This window comes from Ceratotherium simum, chromosome 16, assembly GCF_057802395.1.
Source record: "Ceratotherium simum simum isolate JZ-2026a chromosome 16, ASM5780239v1, whole genome shotgun sequence".
In the NCBI taxonomy this organism is placed as follows: domain Eukaryota; kingdom Metazoa; phylum Chordata; class Mammalia; order Perissodactyla; family Rhinocerotidae; genus Ceratotherium; species Ceratotherium simum.
This window is the reverse complement of record NC_141915.1, coordinates 10,091,487-10,098,621: the sequence shown is the minus strand read 5'-3', so window position 1 is coordinate 10,098,621 and position 7,135 is coordinate 10,091,487.

Sequence of the window (7,135 nt, the reverse complement as noted above, 5' to 3'; positions counted from 1 at the left end):
TATACATCTATTTACAGTTTTAATTCATTTGTCCAGACTCCTCCACTAAATGTTACACCATTTTATTTATTTTAAATTTCATATCCACTTTTATTAAAGCAACAAAAAGGTTACAATGAAAAATATCAATTCCCTGTCCCACCTCCCCACTTCCAAGTTATCCTTACCAAAGACAAAAATACTCAATTATTTTAATTGTTTCCATTTCCAAATAAAGTGCCTGTATGGCTATTTCTTTCTATTTTAGTTATTATCTATTGACTTATTATGGAAAATAAGGATATAGAACTCTTATATCAACCTATCCACATTATTGCTCCCCCATCTTCCTGATATGGTTATATCACCAATTTTGGTAAAATCAATATTCATGTTTATGTTATATAACGATGTCATACTATGACTATATAAGTATCGTTCTCTGATCTATGTAGTTTATTATTATCATTATTTTCTTTCTTTTGTCTAACATTTTTCCCCTGGAGTTGACAGTTGCCTCAGTTTTTCATTTTCTTAGGTTTTTTTTTTTTTTTTGGCTGAGGAAGATTCACCCTGAGCTAACATCTGTGGCCAATCTTCCTCTATTTTGTATGTGAGCTGCCAACACAGAATGGCTGTTGCCGAGTGGTGTAGGTCCGCGCCTGGGAGCAGAACCTGGGCTGCCGACGTGGAGCACGCTGAACTTAACCACTAGGTCACCAGGGCTGGCCCTCCTTTTCTTAGTTTTTTTTTTTTCTTTTTTTTTGAGAAAGATCAGCCCTGTGCTAACATCTGCCAATCCTCCTCTTTTTTTTTTTTTTTTTTTTTTGCTGAGGAAGACTGGCCCTGGGCTAACATCTGTGCCCATCTTCCTCCACTTTATATGGGACGCCGCCACAGCATGGCTTACCAAGCAGTGCATCAGTGCACGCCCAGGATCCGAACCGGGGAACCCCGGGCCGCCGCAGCGGAGCGCATGCACTTAACCACTTGCACCACCGGGCGGGCCCCATCCTTTTCTTAGTTTTTATGTACATATCACTGATTCCTCTCCAACAGAGCTATTAAATTCCTCTCAACATGATCAGACACCTCAGACAACCTTTGGTTTCCATCTTTTTTTGTTTGTCTTCTTCCTCAGACACATGTCCCTGCAGCCTCATCCTATGGCTCCACTCCGGGCCGTTGCTCTCTTGACCTACTGCTTGGTGTTGGCCTGGCCCATCTGTTAGCATCATCTTAGGAATTCCCTTTTCTCTCTCTTATGTGGATCCTCTCTCTTCTGGATTCCACATTTTTTTTTTTTGTGGTAAAATTTATGTAACAAAGTTTATTACGTTAACCATTTTTTAGTGTTCAGCTCAGTGGCATGAAGTACATTCATATTGTTATGTAACCACTACCACCATCCATCTTCAGAACTTTTTCATTTTCCCACACTGGAACCCTGTGCTCATGAGACACTAACTCCGCATTCCCTCTTCCCTCAGCCCCTGGCAACACCATTTTACTTTCTGTCTCTATGAATTTGAGTAGAATCATACAGTATTTGTTCTTTTGTGTGGATCCCACATTTTCCTCTTTGTATACTTCCTTATTTAGATGGCATATGTTTTCCAATACATGGGAGGTCAAGTTCTTGACTGTCTGAAAAAAGGCCTTTATTCTATCCTTACACTTGTTTAAGGGTCTGGCTGGATTTAGAACACTGGGGTGGCAATAATTTTCCCTCCTAATTTTATGAGCAATGCTTCATTGTCTTCAAGCTTCTAGTTTATTGTTGAGAAGTCCTGTGCTATGCTGGGTCTTGATTCTTTGTGGATGACCTGGTTTCCCATGGACCTGGTCTATGGAAGTTTTTAGGATTCTCTCTTCATCCTTGAGGTTCTGAAATTTGATTTGTGGGTGTTTTTTGCTTCATAGTGCCGTATGCTCAGGAGACCTTTCACTCTGGGCACTCATGTTATTCAATTCTGGGGAAATTTCTTGAATTATTGTTATCTTAAAAATAATTTCTTCCTCTTTGCTTTCTCTGTTCTCTCTTTCTGGTACTCCTCTTATTTGGATATTGGACTTTGGGTTTATCTTCTCATTTTCTTGCTTTTAATTTCCTATTTGGGAAATCTGTTTTTGTTCTCCTTTTTGGGAGATTTTCTCAATTTTATGGTCATACCCTTCAGCTGAATATTTTTATTTCAACTCTCATCTTAAAAAAAGATTCTTTTTGTAGCTCCATGTGCTTGTTACGTGGACATAATATCTTTATTTCTCTGAAGATATTTATTAAAGTTTTTTATTTTTCCAGCTTACTTCTGCTCCCTGCATTGTATCTATTGCTCTTGAATTTCTTTTGTGTTATTTTGTTCTATCTTTCACATTGTGAGGCTTTCTCAAATATTTGGTAGTTCCTTGCTGAATGTTCATTTTTATCATCAAGGAACTAGAAGCTGATTGGAGGCTGTGTGTGTATGTGTGTGTGTGTGTGTGTGTGTGTGTGTGTGTGTGTGTGTTTTGTGGGGGGAGGGGTGCCTGTGCTGTTGAACCTCTCTGGGTAATTAAGTGGGCTGACCAGGCCATATGGTTGGGAGACCTCTCTGGAGCCAGTCGGGTTCTGTTGAGAAAAACTCTCTGATCTCCCGCCTGGACGGTGCAAGCCAGGCTGCCAGCATCCTGAGAGGGTATCAGAGGAAGGAAGCAGGGTTCTCATCATCCAATACGTGGCCTTTGAAGAATCCTCCCTCCCTCCGTCATTTCCCTTTATAGTGTAGTGATAGCCTTGCCCTCTGGTGTGCCCACTGTCCCCAGGTCTGGAGGTTCTCTGATTTAGTTTCCCTAGAAAATAAACCTCTTCCTGCTGGGCTGGGAGAGAGGTAAAGTGCCTTGGCTTGTCAATTGCCTGGGCTGTGAAGTCTGCATCTAAGTACTTTGTAAACACTTTCAACAGATCTTCCTGTTTTTAGCCCCACCCTACCCCGCCTTCTGATGTCACTGGCACCTCCAGTTCCTGAGCCTTTCTGGGATTCAGAGACACGGCACTGCTTGCCTCTGGTTGGCATTTAGTTTCCTGCCTTCTCTGATCCACCCCATCAGCTACCACTCACCAATCTACATTCCATTTTCCAAGATTCTGTTGACATCTCTTGTCCACTGTTGTCTCCTCCCCAACACTCTGTCTTTGTGGGTTTCTACTTTTAAAAATTCTTGTCCTGGGGCCCGCCCCGCGGCTTGGCGGTTAAGTGCGTGCGCTCCGCTGCTCGCGGCCCGGGTTCAGATCCCAGGCGCGCACCAACGCACCGCTTCTCTGGCCATGCTGAGGCCGCGTCCCACATACAGCAACTAGAAGGATGTGCAACTATGACATACAACCATCTACTGGGGCTTTGGGGAAAAAGAGGAGGAGGATTGGCAATAGATGTTAGCTCAGAGCTGGTTTTCTTCAGCAAAAAGAGGAGGATTAGCATGGATGTTAGCTCAGGGCTGATCTTCCTCACACGCAAAAAAAATTCTTGTCCTGTCTTTTTTGTGGTGTTTCAGGAGGAAGTGAAGATACATGTATTCAATCCATCATGGTAACTGAGATGATTATAGCATTTTCACTCCGACCAGTCTTGTCTGAGTCTTCCTCACACTTCTACTAGCACTGGGCATTATCATTTGTTTTAAACTTTGCTAATCCGATAAGAAAAAAGGTGATATCTCATTGTCATTTTAATTTACATTTTTTAAAGTTATTAATGATATGATTGAGGATCTTCTCATGTGTTTATTGGCCATTTGTATTTCTTCTATGGACCAGTTATTTATATCTATTGCTCGTTTTTTCTACTGGAGTAGGATAATTGTTAAATTGTTGATGTATGGCCAGTTCTGTAAAGAGGTTTAGGGTAGATCTCTTATTTTCCTGTATATGCAGTCTCAGAGCATAGGCTTCAGAAAATAGAAGTTCTTAATGACTACATCTAAAATTTTTGATGATTTTTTCCCCTCCCTTGGATTACAAAAGTAATCTGTATTCACTATACAAATTTTGGAAAAAATAGATAAACACACACAAAAATATAAATCACCCAGAGACAGCCATCAGTTATAAACATATCCTTCCAGTCTTTTTTCTTTGGGTATATACTTATAAAAATAAAAGCAGAGTCATTTTATTTTGTGTTCATACTTTCGACTTACTAAATCATAATTTGCTCTCATATTGTTTTATGTGTTGCCCTATGACGTCATCATTAGTGGCTACACGATATTCCATTGTGTGGATATACAAACATTTATTTAGTCCATCCCCTATTGACAGACATTTAGGTTCTTACTGGGTTAAAATTTTCATAAACAAGTTCCTCTCTTCATCATGACCCATCTAACCTTGTTTCCACTGTGTATCTACTTAGCAATCTCTTTTTTAGGGGGAAAGGATACAGGTAAACTTTAATCCTTTTCTGGTTAAATTATTACTAATTCCAAATTAATGAATACAGGCTCATAGGGATTTTCTAGCACGTTCTGTCTTTTTTTCTGTGGGTCAGAGGGAGAGATGGAGAAGGGGTCACTCTGGGATTCTCACTAGATTCCTCCACAGCTTTCGACTGGAGTGAAAATGATGAGGACCTAAAGCAGCAAGGGGGGTGATGTATGCGACGAGGAGAAACAAGCAGCAGAACAGGCGGGCGTTTGAAGAAATCATCCAACAAATAATAGCTTAATAGAGAGAAAATCTGAAAGAACGAATTTGGTCTGAGAACTGAAGATCTGAATTCTGTTCCTGAGTCTGCCACTGTGTGTCCTTGGGCAGGTTGCTCAACCCCTCTGGATTCCTCACTGTCAATTCTCATCACAGGTGTATTTTTAAGTTTTCTTGTATCCTCTGAGGTTCTATGAATACAGACTTTGTGACACCAGCTGTGTGATTCTGGACAAGTTGCTTAACCTCTCTGAGACATGTTTTTCTCATCTGTAAATTGGGAACACTAATAGCTACTTCATAGTGCTGTTGTGAAGGGATGTGTGTAAAGCACTTATCACAGGGCCTGTCCCATACTAAGTATCCAATAAATGAAAGCTATTTTTATTGCATGCCAATTGTTATGTAAGAGGAGGGCAATTATATCATCCCACACTCTATGTATGGAAAGGAACTCTGTCTTCTCAAAAGTGGTTTTAAAGTTCGATCTGCAGCTGGGACAGATGCCAAGGGGCACAGTACAAAGTCACCACTAGCCACCGACCTCCGTTTTCAGCTCACTCCTCACCAGGGCTTGGACGCTGTCCAGATGTGGGTCAAGTTAAACACGCAACTGTTTAACACAGATAGTAGGATGCATGAATGTTGGTTGACAGGGGAAGCAATAGGAAACCTCACTTTACAAATATAAAATATCCATGAGGGTAACAGAAGGGGAACTGAGCCCTAGATGCTATGAATCACCAACGTAGGGATGCTATTAAGAAAAAGCTGACATACTTTCGAGTTGTGATTAATAAGCACGGAGACAGGAGGAAGAAGTTGTGGGTGTAGCTGAAGTTTTGCTCTTTGCTGCTGTGCATTCCTGGACAAATTACCCTTTTCTGTAAAACCAAGAGCCTGGATTCTATTTTTGTTCCCCCAAAGGATGGTCTTTGTGCTACTGGTGGCACACGAAGTGATGTTACGTGGTACACGACATTTTAATAGTTACATATTTATTTTATGAAACATTAGGGAAAATATGACTAGGGATCAGTTGCATGATTTCATAGATATGATTGTTCAGGATGCGGCTAATGTAGGATTTAAGTTCATTTTTTTTAAAGTGTGTCAATTCAAAGAAAAATTCAACGATGATATGTAGAAATGGCAAATATTGTGAAGGTGGTAAAATCAGAACATCAGATGTGGTAGCCAGAATAATAACTCCCCAAAGATGTCCACGTCCTAATCCCCAGAACCTGTGAACATGTGACCTTATATGGCAAAAAAGACTTGGCAGATGTGATTAAGTCAAGGATTTTGAGATGGGGAGATTATTCTGGATTATCTGGGTGGGCCCAATGTAATCGAAAAGGTTCTTATAAGACGGAGGCAGGGGTCAAAGTCAGAGAAGGCCATGTGATAACAGAAGCAGCTGTTGGAGAGACGCAGCCGTGAGCAAAGGAATGCTGCGGCCTCTAGAAGCTGGAAGTGGCAAGGAACTGCTTCTCCCCGGAGGCTCCAGACGGAACCAGCCCTGCCAACACTTTGATTTTAGCCCTGAAAGTCTCATTTTGGACATCCCACCTCCAGAACCATGAGGGAATAAATTTGTGTTGTTTTAAGCCTCTAAGCTTGTGGTAATTTGTTACAGCAGCCACAGGAAACAAATATACCAGACATTCAATGCGCTTCAAGTGGTTCATTCTGCAAGTTCAGCGATTCCCCAGGGCATGGCAAAGGCACGTGGGCATGAATAAGTCGGTCCTTGGTCATCTACCCCCACCTATCTCAGAGGGGGCTGACCCTGCCAGCACGTTGGGCAAATTGGCCAAGAGAGGCAGGGCTCCCAGTACCCCCCCGCCCTCCTGCACAGGAGGGTGCTCGGCACCTAAACGACAGGATGGGTCCTGACTCATGGGAACTGTCAACAGTACCATCTGGTTCAACCTGCTCATTTTACAGATGAAGAAACTGAGGCTCAGAGAAAGGAAATAGTGAGCAGCATTACCTGTGATGGGGCTGATTTGGCGCAGAAGAATAAACACCTGAATTCCTAAGGCGGTGGGAGGGAATAGCGGCAGGCAGAGGTGTGACTGGGTTCCCACAGCAGGGTGGGGAGCCCTGAGAAGGGGTGGGGCCTGCACCTTTGCTGCAGGTGGAGGGTGGATCCTGCCACCCTTTGATCACCATAGCTATGTGTCTGCGCCTCTTGCTCTCACACTGCCTCCTCTAATATCTCCTTTATCGTGGTTTTAATAATCATTCCGTCAACACACAACTCTAGAAAATTGTTGAAACAGCAACATGGTTGGAGAAAGGACACCCCTGCTCCCCCCTTATCCTGCCCCCAGCACGTAATGTTTTCTCTTCTGCCTGGCCTGCTCCCCTCCAAAGGGACGCTTATTTTCTTTTCATAGAAGGGACATTTCTACCATGATTAACACGAAACCTGGGATGTTTCATTTCTGCATTTCAGCACTTATG